The sequence below is a fragment of the Molossus molossus genome, unplaced genomic scaffold (assembly GCF_014108415.1).
Source record: "Molossus molossus isolate mMolMol1 unplaced genomic scaffold, mMolMol1.p scaffold_m16_p_21, whole genome shotgun sequence".
NCBI classification, from domain to species: domain Eukaryota; kingdom Metazoa; phylum Chordata; class Mammalia; order Chiroptera; family Molossidae; genus Molossus; species Molossus molossus.
Genome location: NW_023425357.1, coordinates 19528222 through 19549045, shown reverse-complemented (window position 1 = coordinate 19549045; position 20824 = coordinate 19528222).

Sequence of the window (20824 nt, the reverse complement as noted above, 5' to 3'; positions counted from 1 at the left end):
TTTATCTTACAATAAATTAAAGTCAATAAAATACCATGAAAACCAAAACACGTGTTGCCTTTGACATAATTATAAGACGACTGGAACGTGGTCTAGAGTGAGCGTCCTCAGTGACAATATCGTGGGCTCGGAAGGTGGGGGCCCAAAGTCCCCACCCCAGCACCACTCACTGGCTGACACTCTGGCCGAGACATTCCCTAGTTTTCTCGTAGTTGAAGTGAGGACACAGGATGTGGCGTGAGGCTGGGTACCCAGCACAGCGCTCTTCAGATATGTGTTGCAGTCATAGGAGGACATCATGGTGTCTAAAATGTCCCACAAACTGTCCAGCCGGTGTGGCTCAGTGGTTGAGCATTGACCCATGCACCAAGTGGTCGCTGGTTCAATTCCCGGTCAGGGCACATGCCCAGGTTGTGGGTCTGATCCCCAGCAGGGGGCACGTAGGAGGCGGCCAGTCGATGTTCTCTCTCATCGATGTTTCCATTTCTCTCTCCCTCTCCCTTCCTCTTTCTGCAAAATCAATAAAGGAGAAAAAAAATTTATTTTCAATAAAAACAAAATGTCCCACCAACTGTAATGAATGTGGGATCCTGGAGTCCAGAGATGGCAAAAGGGTTTCCCCTCTAGTTTACTGGGTGGAAATGGGGAACTGTGCTAGAAGGATTGTGAAGCTAAATCTATGGTCAGTGGGCTGGGACTCTGAGGTCAATGAGCAATGTCTGCCGGGGTTGTAGAGGCTTGAATTAAACAAATGACATAAACTGCCCGTAAAAACAACACGTGCCCAAGCTATAAGGTTATTGTCTTTATGAAATATCTCCAAAGAGCGAGACCTTGGGTAACACACCCCAGGCATCAGCCATTCCCTGCAGATGATTGTCTCTCAACGGGTCTCCTTCTTGTGACCTTTCCAGGGCAGGCCTAAACTCCACCCTTCTCTACTCCAGACTTGATACCCTGATGGAACGGGCGTTCCTATTTTCTCAGGCCTCCTGCTCTTCCAAAAAGGACACAGGGATGTGCGGTCTTCAAAGAATTTTTCATGTTCATACAAAAAGGCAGCTTTTCCCATCTGCCCGGAGGTTGCTTTTGGGCCCGGGCCATGGGAATCACAGAGAGCGCTGTGACATTCCAGTGAGTTCCCCGACTTGAGGACTTCACCGGAGCCGGGAGGAGGGACCCCCGCTCCGAACCCGCGGAGGCCGCTGGCGGGAGGCTGCGCCCCAGGCCGCCTCCTCCTGCTCCGGCGTTGTCGCTCTTGGAAGGCCCACATCTGCAGCCCTGGCCGCAAGCAATTCACGCTCCTCGCGGCCAAGGGCTGCGGTGCCAGCCCCACGTCGAGAGCCGGATTGTGGTGGTCTGTCTGTGTTTGTTGAAACTGGGCCGGGAGAAACGGCCTCCCAGGCAAGACTGCCTGGAATGTGCGCCGCGCGGTGCAGACTGCTCTGTCAGCAAGCTCAGGAAACGGGTGCAGGGCCTGGGACGGGGCCCAGGTCTGCGCGCTCGCCCGGGAACACGCCGTCGCCGAGCGAGAGCCAGGGGACTGCCGCGGGACAGAGGTGCCCTCTGTGTCGGGGCCGCCCTGCCCTCTCTCCGGGTGCAGCGTGAGGCCCCGTCCCCTCACCAGGTAGAAAATCCAGCAGGAAGCCTCGCTTTCCTATGCGATCACCGGGGCTGGTTCCAAAAGCAAAGCTGAATCATGCTGACTCTCCGGAGGCTGCTAGCAAAGCCTCGTTTTTACTGAGGCACGATCTCGAGACACCCACCCCTCCCACACACACACCTCGACTTAAAATATCAACAAAATCAACGTTAGTTATAATGAAAGAAGTCCCCGTGTATTGAGCTCTTATTAGAGCGAGAGCGTGCCCCGCGGAGTGTTATTCAAAATATTTAGCAAACAGAAAGCCACAGGCACCAGCTGATCAAAACACATCGGAATGGGTCTCAGAAGACCCCCGCTATGCCAAATGTTACCCTCTGGTCTCTGGATTATGAGGAGGTTGGGAGGGAGTGGTCCTGGGGGCATGGCAGAGCGCTGAGGCTTCTGGGAAGTGATCACTGATGAATGAGTGGGCGCAGTTTTCCTGTTTAACCACGGTCACAATCCCGGTGCCTGCTACTGTGTGTCAGCCCCTGGGAGAAGCATCTAAGCAAGGTGATTCCCAGGGGCCCCAAACTATTCCGCCCCCACCAGTGTGCACCAGTCGGCCCTCCCAGGAGAGGTGGAGCTGGTGCCCCATGTCCTTGACTCAGCCGGCCTGTGACTGCCTGGCACACAGAATGTGGAGGAAGTGAGGTCTAGGCGATCCGAGCGAGGTGTTAGAAAGACCTGGCCCTCAGATCCCGAATCTCCTTGCAGGAAAGAATAGCCGTGTGAAGAGGCCCTGGAGCCAGGACAATGAAACGCCACGTGGAGAGAGGCCACGCTGAGGAGCCACACTGCTTGTCTGGCCACAGTCCCTGTGGCCCCCTCAGGGAGACCACTGAAATAGGGTCTCATGAGAGATGCCAAGTGGACAAGAGCCGGCCAGCTGGCCCATGGAGTCGCGAGACTGGATAAAAGGCTGCTGTTTCCAGCCCCCGTGTTCAAGGACGGTTTGTTACACAGCACTTGGACGCTCCCTGACGCACGTTCTCTTATTTATTATCCCTGTGAGGTAGGCATTATTACATTCATTTTACAGACTCTAAGAGGTTAAGGAATTTGTCCAAAACCACACTCAATACTCCAAACCAGCTTGGTTGGTCCTCAGACCCCTAAACCATCCTATCTTACACACAAATCCACAAGTTCCTCTCAGTCTCAGGCTCCCACCCTTCACCACGTCTCCAGAAAGCATCTGTGTGACCCGTGACTCGTGCTGAAAACTTTGTCCGTCTCCCCACGCCGCCCAGCAGGGCACCCTGGCCAGGGTGAGCTTCCCTGTGCCGTCAGAACCAGCAGGCCCACGGCTGTCGCGGGTGCAGCCTCCCTCCCTTTCCGGGCGCCCACACTGCCCCCATGCAGTACCTTCTCCTGGGAAAGCCGCCGCCACGTGACGAGCTCCCTGGGAATATTTAGCTGCTGGGAGACTTCTCAGGATGGCAGTGTTGATCCTGGACCCTGCTCCGGCCTGCGTGCAAGGGCCACATTCCGCGTTCTCACTACCCGCTCCTCATGCCTTACACACTCACTGTGCAAGCTTCCTCTGAGAAACGCCGCATAACCTTTATGAGCTGTATTCCTGTCGGTGCTAATGAAACTGGAAAAAAAAAAATTCTCGTTTTTTTTCCTGCTGCAGAGTACTTTTCCATATTTTTCTGTCTTTGTTAGGAAATCGCCCAGCTATGTTAGTTAATTATTCAAAACAAAACTGCCCAGGGAGACTGAATTCATCCCATCAGAGGGCCAAGTGTTTTTATTCCTGTTGTGCGGTGGTTCCTGTCTCCACCCAGCTCTCCCCTCGGCCCTCATTAGGGTGATGGATGCCCGGTGGAAGCAATTTCAAGCTGGAGAGGGAAAGAGAAGCACCTCATTCCCTCCCATCCTTCATGTTCCTGTCTGGCCCTCTTCTCCGTGCTTGTCCTTCGAGGCTCTGAACTGCCACCTCTGCCAGGAAGCCCTCGGGGAGCTCTCCTTCCTCTTTACCTACCAGGGCTTCATTTGCAGCTGAGGTCCGGTCTCTAATCTAACCTCTCATTTTTATGTCTAGTCTTCTCAACTATAGCCTATGCTCCAGAGTTCCAATCTCACACAGATGGTACAGCTGAGCACCCACCCCTGCTTAGACACTGTACCCAACGCTTCCTGCAGATTTTTCTCCTTTCATAATAGATGCAGTGACATCCCCATTTTGCAGAGGAGAAACGGGGGCTCCAGAAAGGTAAGCCATCAGGCAGAGCTGGGATGTGAGCCCAGGTGGCCTGAGGTCAGGACCTGTGTCAGTAATCACATAGTGATTAGTAATCCATCACCCTAACTGAGGGTCACTCGTCAAAAGGAGACAAAAATCAGGAGCACAATCTAACTTTCTCCTGCAAATGAGCAAGAGAGAAACAGATAGCCCTCTGATGGTAATACTCAATGCTGGACAAGGTGTATCGAGATAGGACCTCCGTCGCATCGCCGGCGGTCATCAATTAATCCATACATCTTCGTGTTTGGGTTGGCGACGTCATGCAAGAATTCTAAAATCAGCCAAAAGTTGTACTCGATAACTCCGGCTGTTCGAATATCTCCTAGAGGAACGAGCAAGATGTGGATAAAAATTTATGCACAGCGAGGTCCACTGCAGCATGACTTTCAGTAGCAAAAACTTGGAAACAAGCTAAATAAACCGCAAACAGGGACCGCGGGTGCAAACATGGCTGATAGTACTACTTCTTTCATTTTTCTGTATTTTCCAAATTCCTTCAAAATGCATGGCTTGCTTATAGGGAAAAATTAATAGTGTTTCTGAGGCAAAGCAGGGACATGGGTCACCTCATTCCTGTTGGCAGAGAACCATCTTTCTGGAGGGCATTCTGGCAGCACACGGGCTAGCCCGCAATTCTCCTATTAGGAATCCGTCCTACGTAAATCCTCGCACAAATGCGCCCAGATACACGTGCAAGACTGTTCATTGAACACGACCTGTAATGGCAGAAGGCTCGAGTCAACCTAAAAGTGTACTCAGAGAGAATGGTTAGGTGGGCGATGGTGCACCCATACAAAGAACGGCTGTGCAGTAAAAAGAAAGAAATGCAGCGAGATCGTGAGAAACTGGCTGCGATGTGTTGTTGAATGAAACACGCAGGTTGTAGACCTGTCTGTAGAGCATAACCCCATTTGTGTAAAAACGTAGAAATACACGTGATCGTTTATAGAGACAGTGGGAAGTCTGGAAGGACATACGTCAAACCCTTAGACTATGATTATCTGGAGGGGGAACAAATTAGAAGAAAGAGAAACTTCTATGTTTTACTTAGTTTTTAATATTGTTTGAATGGTTTCCAAAAGCAGTATTGCTGTAGGCAACTAAATATACTCTTTCTTTACTTTCTGTTGTAAAAAAAAATTTGAACATATGCAAAAGCAGAAAGAGCAGTACAATGAACCCCAATGTACCTGCTGCCAGCTTCCAGCTTCGAAAACGATCAATGTCAACGGTAATTGGAAAATAAAATTACAAAACCAAGGTCCTGTCCGGCCTGGTTTCCTCTGTATGCAGTCCATCCTGATGTCTGCACTGTCGCCACACCTAAAGAAGAACAATCGCTTAATGTCAGCAAATATCTAGTCTGTTCACATTTCCTACTTCTCATAATATTATATACATCATCTTTAATGGTTTGTTCGATTCACAACCCAAATACGGGCCACAGGTTACAAGCATGTGATTTGACTTTTAGATCTTATTATACAGGTTATTGATTCTATCTATATAATATATATATACATGGGTATGAATACATGTATATGCATATATGTGCATGTATGTATGTATAAATATGTACATATGTATATATCTGTATATAGTGTGTATATGAAGTGGGTGATTTGGTTATCCTCGCTGAAAAGTGGGAGAACGGCCCTGGTCGATTTGGCTCAGCAGTTAGAGCGTCGGACTTTGGACCGAAGGGCACACACCTGGGCTGCAAGTTCAATCTCCAGCCCCGGTCAAGGAAGTGTGGGAGGCAACCAATCGATGTGTCTCTCTCACATCGATGCTTCTCTCTCTCTCCTTCCCTCCCTTCCACTCTATCTAAAAAAAATTAAAAAATCAATAGAAAAATATCCTCAGAACCCCCCAGAAAAAAGAAAAAGAAAGAAAGAAAGAAAGAAAGAAAGAAAGAAAGAAAGAAAGGAAGAAAGAAAGAAAGAAAGGAAGAAAGAAAGAAAGAAAGAAAGAAGAGAAAACTGAGGCACAGAGTCTGGGTAACCTGCCCTGGGTCCACCCACCGGTACGGACAGAGTAAGCAGTGATTGAGAGGGATTCCCGGAAGAACCCGGTCACGTGTCCTGTGGTTCCCACAGTCTGGGTCCGGCTGGTCACAACCTGTTCTCCCATCCTTTGTGCTTCTCGTAAACGGGTGATTAGATCAGGAGGGCCAACCCAGTTCAGGTTTGGCGTTTTAGGCATCGGGAGGGTGTTGTCTCTTGCTTTGTGCTCTTAGCTGTGTTGACTCTCGGTGCACGGAAACCACGGGCTGGTGGCAGCGTGGTAGCCGTCGCCCCCTGCGCTGTCCAGCAGGAAGCCAGCCCCTCTTCACTGGCCGTGGCTGAGACAGCAGACACACAGGGTGGCTGGAATCGCAGGAAGCTTTCTGCAGCCTTCATCCTTTGCTTCCAGCTCCCTTAAGCTTGGTTCCATGAGCCGCAGAGGCGCAGGGGGATGGCACACACCCCGCACTCTGTGTGCCCTTTTGCTAGTCCCTCGACCTGTGCGAGCTGCCGAAACCCAGAGTAACGCCTTCCTGCTGGCTTACCACGCGAAAGGGCTCTGGGGGCCGGGACGCGGCGGGGAAACGGGAGGGAAGGGCTTATTTATACAGGTGTTTCTTCCCACACTCTGAGGCGACTCGGTGAAAAGGGTGATCTCACAGGCCCTGGGGCACAACTGAAGGCCTCGGATCCAGACTCTCTCATTTTCGGGTTGTGTAACCCAGAGCAAGTTACCTGCCTTCTCTGCGCCTCAGTTTCCCTGCTGTCAAGTGGGGGTGACTGGATCCTCCCTTCCTAGGTTGGTATTGAGAGCTGGATTAGGTAATATACATGAATTGCTCAGAATTGTGCTGGCACAAGAAATGCCAGCTTCTGTTCTGTGACCTGAAGGGGGTGGGGGTGAAGCCCAGTGGGCACACCGCGGGCCAGCAGACCCTGGACATCGCATGGCAGGCAGCCTGGCAACGAGAAGTGTTTTGTTCTGGAAGCGGTCGATCACGGCCGTGCTGCTGCCTGCCTTTGTGACCTTAGGCAAGTTACTTCCCTTCTCCCAGCCTCAGCTTCCGTATCTGTGGAACGGGGCGGTGGTGAGCCCCACGCCTCGGAGGGGTGCTGCAAGGATTTGACAGCCCAAAGCATGCGATGCTGAGAGCTGACCTTACGGATGACTCTGCTCCAAGCGCTCTGTTCCAGGCTTCTCTGCCTGGCGGGGAGAACTGGGCAAGTCTTACCTCGTGTAGGGCTCCTAGCAGTACGCCCACCATGGAGGGCTATCGCCAGTCCACAGTCTCTTATCTGGAACTTCTGGGGCCAAAGGTGTTTCAGAGGCCAGCGTGTGGGGGACCGGAGAGAGGCAGTGAGGTGTAAAGCATGCATTGTCTTAACACTGCAGCAGGGCTGAGGCAGCAGCCGTGACGGAGCGTGCTCATACTTCTGCGGCAGGACATCGGAGCACCCCCCTAAGCGGGACAAACAAAGACCTAGCCTCGTCGGTTCAGGTCGAATGTCGCCACCCCCTGGCAACGGTTCTTCTGATAGCGCTGTTTTGTTCAGCGCCGTCTCATTGTCATGTTGGTATGCCGTGGAAACATAGCTCGTGTCTGTATCGATTCGTTTATGGCGAAATGGTTTCCACGTACACGGTCGAAGAGTCACAGACCCTACCGAGGACACGAAGTGAGGACTGAGGACGGTTTGAGGAGAACGCAGGGAACATGTTCCAGTGCTCCGATCTTTCGAGATTTGGCATATAAAAGTGTGTGTACCGGCCATGGAGAGATCAGAGAGACCACATATCAGACCTGGTGACAGGGACACCAGACCAACACATGGCCTTAAAGACTCCTGCACCCCTTCCTCTCACAGATAAGACTCCGAGGCGCCCAGGATGGATAAGCCTTTGGACTGTGAGGAGAGCTGGGTAGTAACGGCGTCCAGGAGGCTGCGATGAGGGTGGGGACAAGGTCCTTACCGCCACGGGTCCCCTCGTCCGTGCTCTCATTGCCGGGGTGATACTGGGGTCCCTGCACTGCTGCGAGGCCAGCCGGAGGTTCTGTGGGCTCGTCTCCCTTGGGGCTCCGGATCTGAGGGACAGCAGGGCCATATTAGGGACATGCAGTGCAACCTCTCGTCTTGAGTTCCTGGCACCTCTACTTCCTTCCAGGCATGACCCCGCCTGCTCAGAGGAACCATTTCCCTCTCCTCTCCCCATCTCCTGCTCCAGCCATATTCTTCTGTGCTTCTGCCTCCACGACCGCAGCTGACTGGCCCAGGGGGCTCCTGTGACCCAATCCGAGCGCTTCCCTGAGGTTTTCCATGGTGCTGGGAGAAGGAGCTGGAGAAGTCCTGCTCCTGGGGGGCAGGTGACCGACGAGGGGGCGGGCTCAGTGCTGTGCCTGCTGCCCCTGTGGAGAAAGCTGGGGGTTTTTTTGGAGAGAGAAACGGGGGACACGCAGAGAGAAACGGATGTGAGGGAGACGAGCGTGTCCCACGTTCCCCGAGCTGAGCTGACACCGACAGCCAGGCCCACGTCTGCCCTTCCCATGGCTTGGATTTCATCCTTCCAATAAATCCCCATTTTTACCTCGTTTCAGGGGAGCTGGGGTGGGAACCGGCTGTGGGGGAGCCCGCGGCCCCAGCAGCTGGCCGTGAGCAGCGCTATGGCTTGTAAATGAGAGCTCTGTTGGAAAGTAAACCCCTGCTCCTGTATTTGTTCAGGAGGTTGGGGGGTGGGGGCGAGCACGCCTCACCCCCAAACCCACCCGGCACCTGTTGAGAAACACTGACCCCATTGCCGAGTTTGGATTTACACGGACTCTGTATAACACCTTATAAAGAAAGCCACTGGTGCAGAAGATTAAAGAACGCCATTAAGTTCGTTGTTTTATTTCTTCTGAGACTGAGCGCATGTTGCAAAAGCGCAAGGAAACATCGCCGCGTTATTTACTCTCCGTTACCAGGGGCCGCGCATCGCCTCCCATAAGCGGCCCCAGTTGGGTCACGGTGGTGGTTTATAGGGTGTAAATGTTGTGGGGGAGTCGGCACCATCCTGGAGGGAAGCTTGGAGCAGTCACGCAGGTCTGAATGGAAAGTTAGTGCCCATAAAAACTCCTGGGGCGGCCTGGCGGCCGGGCCCCGGTGGGACCGCGAAGGAGGGCTGCCCAGCGCCACCGAGCCTCCGCCGTTCCTGGGTGGAATGCAGTCAAGGCCCTGCCCCTGTGGGCGGCCCAGGCTCTTTATGGAGCTCTGCAAAGGCCTTGCTGGAGCACATGTCTCAGGGAGAACGCAGCCCCTTCCACCGCTGGCTGTGTGAGGGGAGGGGGGAGGGCTTGCACCCTGGGACCGGACGCGCCTCGACCTCCCTGTGAAGCTGTGTGGGTCTGGCCTCCCTTTCACCTGCTCCCTGATCACCTGGCTTGGGGAGCAAATGGGTCTGGGTGAAGCCCCTGGGAGTCGAGGGCACAGAAACTGACTTGAGCCGAAGAGAGGGATTTGTTGTAGGAGACACCAGGTCTCCAAAGGATAAAGCAGGGACAGGGGCCTTTAGAAACCAGGGCAGATGCCCACGGGCTCTCCCTCTCTCCCCCAGGATCCCCCGCTAGAGTCTCCACACACGCTTCTCATGTTCCTGTGAGGGTGTCCTCTGTCCCCCACTGTCTCCGGTTCTCTGTGAGCACGGCGGAACACGGATGCCCCACGACTCCCAGCTGGTAGGCTGCCGTTCGAGCCGCTCCCAGAGACTGACCAACCTGCAGTCAAATGTCCAACCTCCAGCCCGAGTCCTCGTGGCCAGGATCACAAAGGAAGTCACCACCTGGCTCCTTTTTCTCCTCCTGAAAGCTAGTCCCGCAGCCCGTAGTCAACAAATCCACGCCAAGCGCCGTCGGTGGGCAGGCAGGTGCTAGCTCAGGGGACGCCATCATGAGCGAAAGAGACCTGGTCTTTGCCCTGGTGACTATGCCGACGAGGGAGGCAGACAGGAGATTCGGGAACGTTAGGCAGAGAAACGTCAGGTGTGGATGGGTGAGGTTTCAGGTGAGCCACGGGGAGGCTGAAAAGTCTGGTGTCTGGAAGCCACCTGAGTCCTACTGTCTAGTGGCGTAACTTGTCCAAGTCTCCGATCTTCGTCTTCTGACTCCTGCCAAGGATGCCTTCCCTCGTCTACCCAGAACTCTCAGCTCTTCCTCGGGCTTTCCCAGCCTCAGTCCTGGGAAACCCACCAGCATGGAGACAAATATTTATCTTGTCTTTAGCCACATCCTTACCAGATGACTGCTAGCCTGCCCCAACACCACAGTGAAACAACACTCAGCACACAGGCCGTGGGGTGGCAGGCCCCAACCACAGAAACAGGCAAAGGAGGGATTCGGCGCAAATTATTACAGTAAATCAGTGGACCCACACACACACTTCCACGTTGTCCATGAAGACACAGTTTCACAGCTGCGTCTTTGAGTCCTTATGAGAACAACGCACACAGAGTGGGTCTGATAGATCAGGAGCTGCTCCAGGCACTTGGCAAGGGTTGACGCTGTTAGCCACACACCCCGGCAGGTCCTATTATCCTGCCCATTTTACTGGTGAAGAAACAAAGGCACAGAGAGCTGGAGCCCCTCAGCCATGATCACACAGCCAGGAGGAGATACAACCTCCTGAGTCACCACTTTTACCACCATAGTCTCTTAGTTCCTACAGGATAACCCACAAGGGCAGCCCGGATAGACCAGGTTTGTTCATTTCATTCCCTCCTCAAAGGACGCAGCCTGTGAGGAAGGAACTCTGGGGAGAAGACCCCCCCCCACACTCCTTGAGGGATCGAGGTCAAAGAACCCACACAGCTCAACACGTGAAATCTACCTGATTCCGAAAGCTGCATCCGGAGATCCTTCCTGTAGACCAGGTAAGTGAGAACTTTCCGGAGCCTTACCTCCCGTACCTCCCTCATGCTGACCCTGGAGGGGGTAGAGAGGGAAGAAGGGGAAGTGAGAGAGAATGAAGAAGACGACTTCCACCCACCTGCCCCTTTGCACGATTCCAAGCCTGAGGGGCCTGATCTGGGGAAGGAAGAAATCTTAAATTGGGTTATGGTTTGGAGTTCTACCGTTACCCTGGACTTCTACTGCCTGGGGAGGGAAAAAAAACTTTTTTTTTTTATTTAAAAGTGACCAGATAGGGTATAGACTTGCCCAAGATTCCAGCCAGGGGGAGCGGGAACAGCATGCAGGGAGAGCAGGTTTAGTGGGAGCGGTGGGGGGCAGAGGGAGTGGCATTCAAGAACCCACACAATAAGCAAATCGCTTCATCTTGCAACCAGGGATCCCTGGGCAAACATTTGGGGGCAGAGCATTACACAGAATTAAGCCAGTTTGGGGGTCACCTTTTCTGACAAACTCATTGGCATGAATTTCTATTTTCATTTCTACCCATTTCTTTCATGTCAGGCTCTACTTTTAGATGTAAATTATCCAAATACATAGTTAACAGGGAGCCTAACAAAAGCCCTGCCCCCTGGAAAACCAGGAGCCCCGGGGGGACCTGCAGACAGTGCCGGCACCACCCCGAAAGGACACGCAGCATCCCTTTCGCCCATTCCCAGCCTGGGGACGACTTTTATTAACCAATTAATTGGCCAAGTGTTTCCCAAAGTGTGTTCTCCAGGACCCTAGTTTCAAGAGGCGGAGGGGGGAAAAGAATGAGAGGATGTCCGGGGTTAAATCTGTTTGAGGGAGGGACGTTCAACTACGTTAAAGCCGTGATGTCATTCGCAACCTTCTTCGGGGAAGCAACGGACATAGCTGGTAAAATGCGTGAGTGGCGTTTCAAAGAAACGTCCCGCTGAGCCTCAGTCGGGAATCAAGGATTGTCAGCCAGTTCCCCTTTTCTCCCGTGTCCGCGCTGAAGGTTCGAGAGACGGAGGAAGTCGTCAGCCTTCGCTTTAGATGGTTTTGTCATCTTGACGTTTTTGCCACAGCCGTGTATTATTTTAACAAATGTTTTTGGAGATTTAAACGTATATCACGGCCAGGGTTGTGGAAAAGCTTAAACGCCACGTGGAAGTATCTGGAAGTTATCACGCAAGCGATAGGGAACCACGGAAGGTCCCTGTGCCGAGAATTTCCTGGACTAAGGTGTCATTTTTAGAAGATTTACCTCGAACCAGTGATCTTCTCCCCCTGCCCCCAACCCCCTGGCCTGACCGTGTCTCTTACACGCCTCCTAAGTGAGGTTTGGATAGTACAGTCTTTCCAGGTGAGGATTCAGAAATAGATTGAAATAGAAAGGGGCTGTTAAGAAAAGGTGCGAAACACTTGGCAATAGGTAAAAAGGATTGTTGGACTTCATGGGAATCCATGAAATTGATTGATTGAATTGAAATATCAGTGGAGTCCTGGCCGGTTTGGTTCAGTGGTTAGTCGGCCTGCGGTCCGGAGAGACCCGGGTTCAATTCCCGCTAAGGGCATGTACCTTGGTTGCGGTTTGTCTCCGGCCCTGGTTGGTCGTGCAGGTGGCAGCCACTCGATGTGTCCCTTTCACATCGATGTTTCTCTCTCTCTCTCTTCCTCTCTCTCCCTCCCACTCTACCTGAACAAAAAATGGAAAAATGTCCTTGGGTGAGGATAAAAAAAAAAAAAGAAATATCAGTGGACACTTCATTGGAATGCCAGCAATTGTCCAGCGAACCCTCCAGGGCCACCTTGGTCTTTGAGCGGCTGTTTAACAGCTGTGTGTTGCAGAACCCTGAGCAGCGCAAATGATTCCTGGCCACAGGAGTGCAACTAAATTCTGTCTGCAGAGATGCACTTCATTTGCCCGGTAAGATGATCCCACACACACCTCTCCTGCCCTGTAGCATCAACAGATGTGTTCCTGTTAAGAAATTCATTTCCGTTTTCCTGATCGTCTCTAACATGTCTGTTCTTCACATGTTCCTTTGAACTGGCTTTAGCATCCTACCAACTTATCAGTGATCTAAGTAGTAAAGTCTCTTCTGTGGGTTCATTTTATACATTGAAAGTCACAATTTTATCTTTTGAGAAGTACATTTTACCACGAGCGAGTCAGCAGGGAAGAAACAAGCCATGGCTCTGCCCCAGCGTATCTGCACGGACAGGAATTAGACACGACAGAATCAAGGACCTGGGTGTTTTATGACTAAGCATGTCCGGCAGCCAGGACCGGAAAGAGATGTGATTTGGAAACAGTTCAGCCGTCAGTTGGGCATGGAGTGGCAGGGGACGGTTCCAGATGTGGCAGAATGGGCCGGGGATGGGAGCGGATGGAGAAAAAATCGGGAACAAGAGAAAATCTGATTATCAGATGTGCAAAACCGTTTACAGACATGTTTCTGTAATTAAACAACGCTTAACAAGACAGAAGGAATGAAGACAAATGAAGAGTTGAGAGGACTGGATGTGGGGAAACTCGTTATTCTCGAATCTGAACAATGAGGTGTTTTCTTAAAAGATACTCAGATAAGAGAGCAGAGAGGAGACTTGTTCCAAGCTGCGCCCGAGCCCACAATCGTACGGTATTTATGTTAAATGGAAAAGCTAATGAAATTACAGGTCAGTGATCAGAAAGCAGTGTCTGCCTGTTAACACTCTTCTTACCCAGGGACAAATAGGCAGGCTGTGTTTTGAATAATAATAACCGAGAAGAGAAGGGGGAAGGGGTCCACTTTGAGGAGAAGATCCGGTCTCTGAGGGTGTTTTCGGGGTGAACGTGACCTCAGGGAGGAGGAGAGGGAAGCATTCCAGAGTCTTCCCTGACTTCAGCAGGACATGCGTCTTGGCTCTGGATTCTGACTCCTCAGGCCTTGCACCCTGTGTCACATGCTTGGCAGGACAGGGAAAGGAATCCGCCCAAGGAGGGTGGGCTCTTCGCTCCACCCCCTCGGTACCCCCCCCCCCCCCCCCCCCCCCCCCCCCCCCCCGTGAGGGTGGAAGAGGTTTTCCTGGATGGGGAGGGGCTGAGCCATACCTAGTAGGTCCCACCTCCTAGGAAGGCAGACCAGAACAATGCTTCAGACTGAAACCTCTGCTTATTTTCTCTTTTTTATTTATTTTTTTTTTTTATCCTCACTCGAGGACATTTTTCCATTTTTTGTTCAGATAGAGTGGGAGGGAGAGAGAGAGAGAGAGAGAGAGAGAGAGAGAAACATCGACGTGAAAGGGACACATTGCGTGGCTGCCACCCGCATGACCCAACCAGGGCCGGGGACAAACTGCAACCGAGGCAGGTGCCCTTAGCGGGAACCGAACCCGGGTCTCTCGGGACCGCTGGGCCAAACCGGCCAGGGCTATTTTCTCTTTTTTAAATAATGCAACTCTCTTGGTCTAAAACTTACATATGGGGTACAAGGTACAAACTTCCAGTAAAAAAGAAAAAAAAGAAAGAAAGAAGTCATGGGGATATAATGTACAACATAGGAAATAGAGTGAATGATACTATCATAACTTTGCATGGTGACAGGTGGTAACTAGATTCATCACGGGGATCATTTCATAATGTATATAAATATTGAGTGATGACGTTTGCACACCTGAAACTAACAGGTACGGTACCAATCAATAAAAAAATAAAACACGTCCAGGGACCACAAGGAGTATAGGGTTTGGGCTCAGCTCAGAGATTTTAAAGTCAGGGCTCGAACTCTTGCAGCTTCTGCTTGTTGACTTGGGTGGGCTCATCTTCCCAACCCTCGAGTCCCTTGCCTTACGTGGGTTCACATCCCCCGGAGCCGAACTCATCGAACTCGGCGGCAGCGGCCAGCGGAACACGCCCGCTGAAGGGAGGCTTTGCTGCACGGTCATCGTTCCTGGTGACTGTTCCTTTCCGTTAGTCTTCGGTTCCGTCACAGGGTAGTCTTTCCATCTGTAAGATGAAATCAGGCGTGCATGTAGCAAGGAAGGGTAGGAATAATAATCTCTCTCGTATTTAAATAGCAGTGCCGGCACTGTTCTGTTTGACCCTCACAGCAAATCTGTGTGGTTGGTGCTGTCCTTGTCTCCACTTGACGGAGATGCCAAGGCCCAAAGGGCTATCGAACCTGCCAGGAGGAGATGGCCAGCAAGTGGGATTGGAACCCAGCAGGCCGGCTGCAGGAATGGAATGTCCCGTGGGGAGCGCACAGAGACAGGGCAGGTGGCTCCCGGCACAGACGGGATCTCTGGGCTGTCGCGGGCCGTCCAGCACACGGGGCCAGAGCTCCCACCTCCGGGCTCAGTTCGGGGCGGGAGGGGGAGGCCAAATGCCCCCAGGAGGCCTCTGTTTCCTGCACCTTCTGACTTTCCCTAAGACAAATCTGATCTGTGGCCAGAAACCAACGACAGCCCCTTCGTGGCACAGGAGAATTCCCCGGCTGCTTTTTAAGAAAAACTAAATGCGATGCGAAGGTAGCGCTACCCTGGCCCAGCTGGCGGCGCGTCCATTGTGGGCAAAGAGAAAGACGGATTTCAGCTGGGACAGACAGTGTGTCTCCTGCCCAGGGACAGAACCTCGCCAGCCACCAGGTGGGGGACCAATTAATTCGTGAAGTCAGTGCTCGAGGCCCCTGGCACAGGCAGCAGCTACGCACACAGTTTTCCATCCTTGCAGGAAGCAGCAGCCTTGCGGAGCCGCTGGGAAGACCCGTCAGAGCTGGTGACTGGTGAGTGCCCAGGGGCCGCTGGGAATGCTCGCCAGCCCAGGGCGCCGGGCCCCCGGGAACCCGGGAAGAGTTAAGCCAGTGTCTGGAGATCGGAGCAAGAAGACATCCCCAAAAGGCAGGGTTTGGGCTCAAAAATTATGCTTCTGTGTGGAGCCTCCAAACGCCTGGGCTCAGCTCAGCCCCGCTAACAGAAAGACCTTTCATGAAGCTCTCAGGAGACATTTCCAAAAGAGAAAATAAAGTAGAGCCTTTCAAGGAAGAAAGTTCAGCCCTCAGCAAAAACTGGGGGGGTGATTTTTTTTTTTTTTTTTAGAAAAATTTAATCAATTTTTGTGGTTTCAATAAAAGCAAAGGGTTTTGTGGTTTTTCCCTCAAATTTTTCACCATTTTCCATAAAAACAAAAACCAATCTTTGAAACCATTTTTTCCCCCCATTGAAAGGGGCAACGTTTTGCCCAGGGAAAGTTTCTTGGAAAAACGTCTCCGCTGCATTTCAGCCTCGGGAAGGCTCCGCCGGGGCCCGGGAGGCCGTGGGCACTCGAGTCGTTGGTCCGTGCTGGGCGGATTTCACCTGCAGCCCGATGCGGGCGCCTGGGCTCCCGGAAATGTGCTTCTGTTGGGAAAATTCTGCACAAAGAGAAAAAATTCTTTTTTTATTTCAGGAGGTTAATTTAGAAGGGGGCCATTTTACTTCCTAGGGAGTCGAACATGAAGGTCTCGGGGTGTTCTGATACACAAGGGTTGTGCCATAAACAGATCTAACTGTGGAAGACAAAATAATGCTCCCCCGATACCCATTCTAGTCCCACGAGTAGAACCATCGTATTTGATATCTAAGAGGATACAAGTTTAACACTTTTTTTTTACAGAGGAGGAAACTGAGGCCCAGAGAGGCTGTGGGACCTTCCCTAAGACTCGGAGATTATTGGCAGAGCTGAGATTCAATCCAAGTCTCTACCTCCACCCAGTAGTTTTTGGTTTGGGTCTGTTGTTGTTTTTTTCACATCTAATATTCTCTCTCAGTAAAACTTACCTATTTTTATCTGTTCTTAATTTCTGGAACAAATATCACCTATACTTTTGCCAGCAAACTTGAATTTTTTTTTTGGACCACCTGAACTGAATGTCAGTAACTTTCACCCTCTTGGAAGTGAACTCCAGCAAAAGAATTCAAACACTCACAAAAATCTTCCTTTCAGACTGGAATCAAGAATGTTCCAGAATGCCCTGGCTGGTTTGGCTCAGCGGACCGAAGGGCTGCAGGTTCAATCTCCAGCCTCGGTCGGGTTGTGCGGGAGATGGCCGATCCACGTGTCTCTCTCACGTCAATGTTTCTCTCGCTTTTCCTCCCTTCCACTCTATCTGAAAAATCAATGGCAGGTGAGCGTTAACAACAACAAAAAAGAATGTTTCAGGAACTTTCAAGGGATCATTTTGGTGAAGCAACCTAAGACTAGCACCCCTCCCGGATTCCTGCTGCCCTACACCCAGCAGCCATGACAACGTTCTCTAGTTTTGCTCTTTGCCTTGGCTGCTGGGGAGCTCAGGGCTGAGTAGTGAGTTTTTGCTTCTGTAGTTTCCCTCCATCTGGATTTGTTCACATAATTCCTCTATATCTCTGCACCTTTATTCTCTTCACTCCCGCCTTTCATTCCGGATTAATGGTTTTATCCTTTGCATTTTATGTTTAAGTAAGTCATTTCAAATTCCTTCTGAAAGTAGGTAAAGACTAAATGCTAAAGTAAATAAATTCTGGCTCTCTCAGACTTCAGACCAAAATGAGTAACGAAATTACTTGATGACAGATGGCCGATTGCAAGTGAAACGCAGAAGTAAATATAAAAAGAGTTTTCCTCAAAAACACCAGCAGAAGAAAGCCGATCTGTGATTGGTCCACCTTTCAGAAACACAAAGAACACGTTCTCCCTCTAGGATGTCTGAACTGGTGAGACTGCCCAGTGCGTCAACCCCAACCCCATTTCACAGATCAGGAGACTGAGGCTCAGAGACAGTGGCTGACTTTTCCCAGGCCATACCGCTTGGACGTGGTGAGGTGACGATCTGAGCTCTTTCCAAAATGTCACTTTCTTCTTCACAAGCATTCCTGGGTCCCCCAAACCGCGTGAGACAGACCTGAGAATTTAATTCACCACAGTGAGTTTTTTTTGGTTTAGCTTTTTCAGGCCAGCCTATACGCTAAATTCTTTTAAAGGGGATTAATTGCTACTCAATGATCTATGATAATCAACAAGTTTTGTGTGTGTGTGTGTGTCCAGCTATCTCTGTTGGAGTAAGACAGATGAGCTAAAATCCAAGAATCTTTATAGCTAAAATGTAGGAAATTACTGGTAAAACAAGCTGTCACACTTATTCAATGAACTTTCTTTATTCTATCAACATTGAACAAGAGCCTCCTACGTACCCACCACCATGAAGAAGAGAGAAGCAGTAAACAAAACAGAAAAAGTGTAAAAATTTCAACCCCTGCAGAACTCAAAGTCCTATCCCAGGAAGCTGATGTCTGAGAGAAAAAAAAAACTTTTATGTTCAACCCAATACCTGGAAATAAACTCTAAACTGTTGGATATTGAAACAAGAGAAAACCCCACAGCCGGTCCATCTTTCTGAACAGAGGGAAGGAAAGTGTTAGTTTCCATAAGCAGTTGCTTTTGTAAGGTGAATGCAAACAATACGATCATTTAAACTTTCCCAGAACGCGTGGTATCACAGGAATGTGTGTCTGCAGCCGGGGACGCGGGGGCCCGCTGAGCCACATGTTCGGCCCCCTCTGTCTTCGTGGAATCTCTGCTTTAATGTCTGCTGAAAACTTAATGCTGAATTAAATGGCTTCCCGAAATCTGGGACCCACAGACACAGGCTTGGGATCTAGAACATTAGTTTTCTGTGTGTTCGTGGAGAGGGACTGATTTAAATATGTTGAGAACGTCTTTAGTGGTAAAAAGCGAGTGGATTTTTTAAAGGAAAATTTTATTGGGAATATTTTTCCCCTTAGGTGTGAAATTTGGCAGGTAGCTGCATTCTCTGATGGACTGTTGAAGACTCGGTTAATTAGAAATAAGATTCGCGTCCAAGGTAAACATCTTGAGACCGCTAAGTCTTCTTAGGATGTTTGTCTGAAATGCTTCTGAAAATAGTATAGCTTTCTATAAAGAAATATTAACCGGTGTTCATAAATGGAGTTGACTACGTTCTAACCCAGCCCTTACTAAGTTGGTATTAGAGGAGGGATTAGGATTTGATTTTATTTGAAAATCCCCAGAGGAAAAGCCATTCCAACCACGGCTTTCTTATCCTTTTTTTTTTTTTTTCCAGAAATAAGGCAACAGCAGCCTCGTTTTGCATCAGAGTGGTGGGAGATGATTAAACCAGCCCCGCCGGCTCGGTGCAGAAATGAGCGCCGCTAATTGCCTGCCGTGCGCTGATAGGATCAGCCAGGTTGACAGAAGGCAAACAGTGACAGTCCGAGGAGTTTCCTCTGGGCTGGGGCACTTAACCTGATTCTGGGCATCGGTGCACCACAGAGCCGGGGGCCGTCCTCACTGCGGGATGGTCTCGTCTTCTCCGTTTTATTTCCCTTATTTCTTTTCTGTCTTCATACTCCGTGTGCTAAGGGCTATTTCGAACCTCCCTGAGTGCCCGCGAGGAACACATAATGAGGGTGCACCTGTTGATTGGGGGGAACACCCCCAGCAGCCTTAGGTTCTTCTGGGCTCCTTGATGGAGGACACTGAGCCTCTGCTGAGCACCCTCTAGGCCCTAGAGCAACCTGTGGGTCGTGGCCCCTTTGGGAGTCGAACGACCCTTTCACAGGGGTCGCCTAAGACATAGCAATAGCAAAATTACAGTTATGAAGTAGCAACGAAAATAATTTTCTGGTTGGGGGTCACCACAACGTGAGGAACTGTGTCAAAGGGCCGCGGCATCAGGAAGGTGACCGCTGCTAGGGGCACCAGTCAGCATCAGTCCCCCCGTTTTCAGAGGAATGAGCTAGGCCGAGAGGCATAAAAATGCAGGATATGGCCCTCCCAGCCACAACAAGGTGAAAAGGGGATTTGAACCCAGAAAATTGGAGAAACAGGCAAGATAACAAAGAGGATGGAAGGGGTGGCAGCGACGGGGGCTGGGCAGGGCGGAGGTCCTGTGCCTGAGGACACAGCTGGACCCCACAGGCGGAGCAGAGTCCAGCAGAGAGTGGGCTGAGCAGGCCTCGTTCCCAGGCTCAGCCATGAGCCCCCCTCTTCGTGAAATCTAATTTTAAAAGCCGTAAGCACAAAATGAGGCATGGTCTAGCTGCAGCTCGCTCTGCCTTGGAGGAAGGACGGGGCAGGTCCTGGGGGGGGGGGGGGTTCAAAGCTCATGCTCCTGCCCTGCTGCTCTGACAGTGGGAGGTTCTGGGGACCCCCAGCTGCTTGCCCACATCACTCCTCAGATTGGGTTCCGCCAGGAAGAGCCCTCATTCCCTCTGACCAACGCCAGTCCGTCCCCCAGCCCCTTGGCTTCTACCAGAGTGTGAGGATGAATGAGTGAATACAGGCCCACAGGCCTTCTCAGAGCGAACCTTTATGAATCACCAGAACGTCGGCCCCGTACGTTTGGGGGTCTGGGTTCTTTCAATGGTCAGCACTAATGACGATGCCTGGAGCACAGTACATGCTCCATAAATACATGTTGACCAAATGGATTATGCAAAGAGATTTAACGAAAAGTCTTTGTTAACTGATCAATTCATAAAACAGGTCTCCTGGGTCCCGGTTCCAATTCCACGGAACCCAGTCACTTCCCTGGGTCCCAAGGGATCCCATCCTGCGTTTCTGCCTCCCAAACCCAGCTGCACCCCCTTCCCATTCCAGCTTGGGCCCACAGCAGAGAGGATAAGCAGGGGCCGCCCCCTGACTGTCCCCAACCCTGCGCTTGGCATTAGTTTCTGTGAAAAGCGGCCACTCCTGACAGGTAAGAACCACGACTTTGCTCCGTGAAGCTGACCGTGTTCAACCTGGCTGTAAGGCTTCGGTCCTCCAGGGCCCAGGCGTGCCCGACTGTCCCCCGGTCCTGGGGCGTCCCCAGCTCCCAGAGCAAATGTTTCTGCGCCTTCCCCAGGACACAGGAGGAGGACCGCCTGGCCTGGAGAAAACCCTGGACCTCTGTTTCCAAGGTCGCGGCTCTGTCTAGCAGCAAACGCCCTGGAGTGGGGAAGGGCCCCTCCCGCTCTCGGGGAACCCACAGCCGGGTCCGTGCCAGAGCATCTTTGC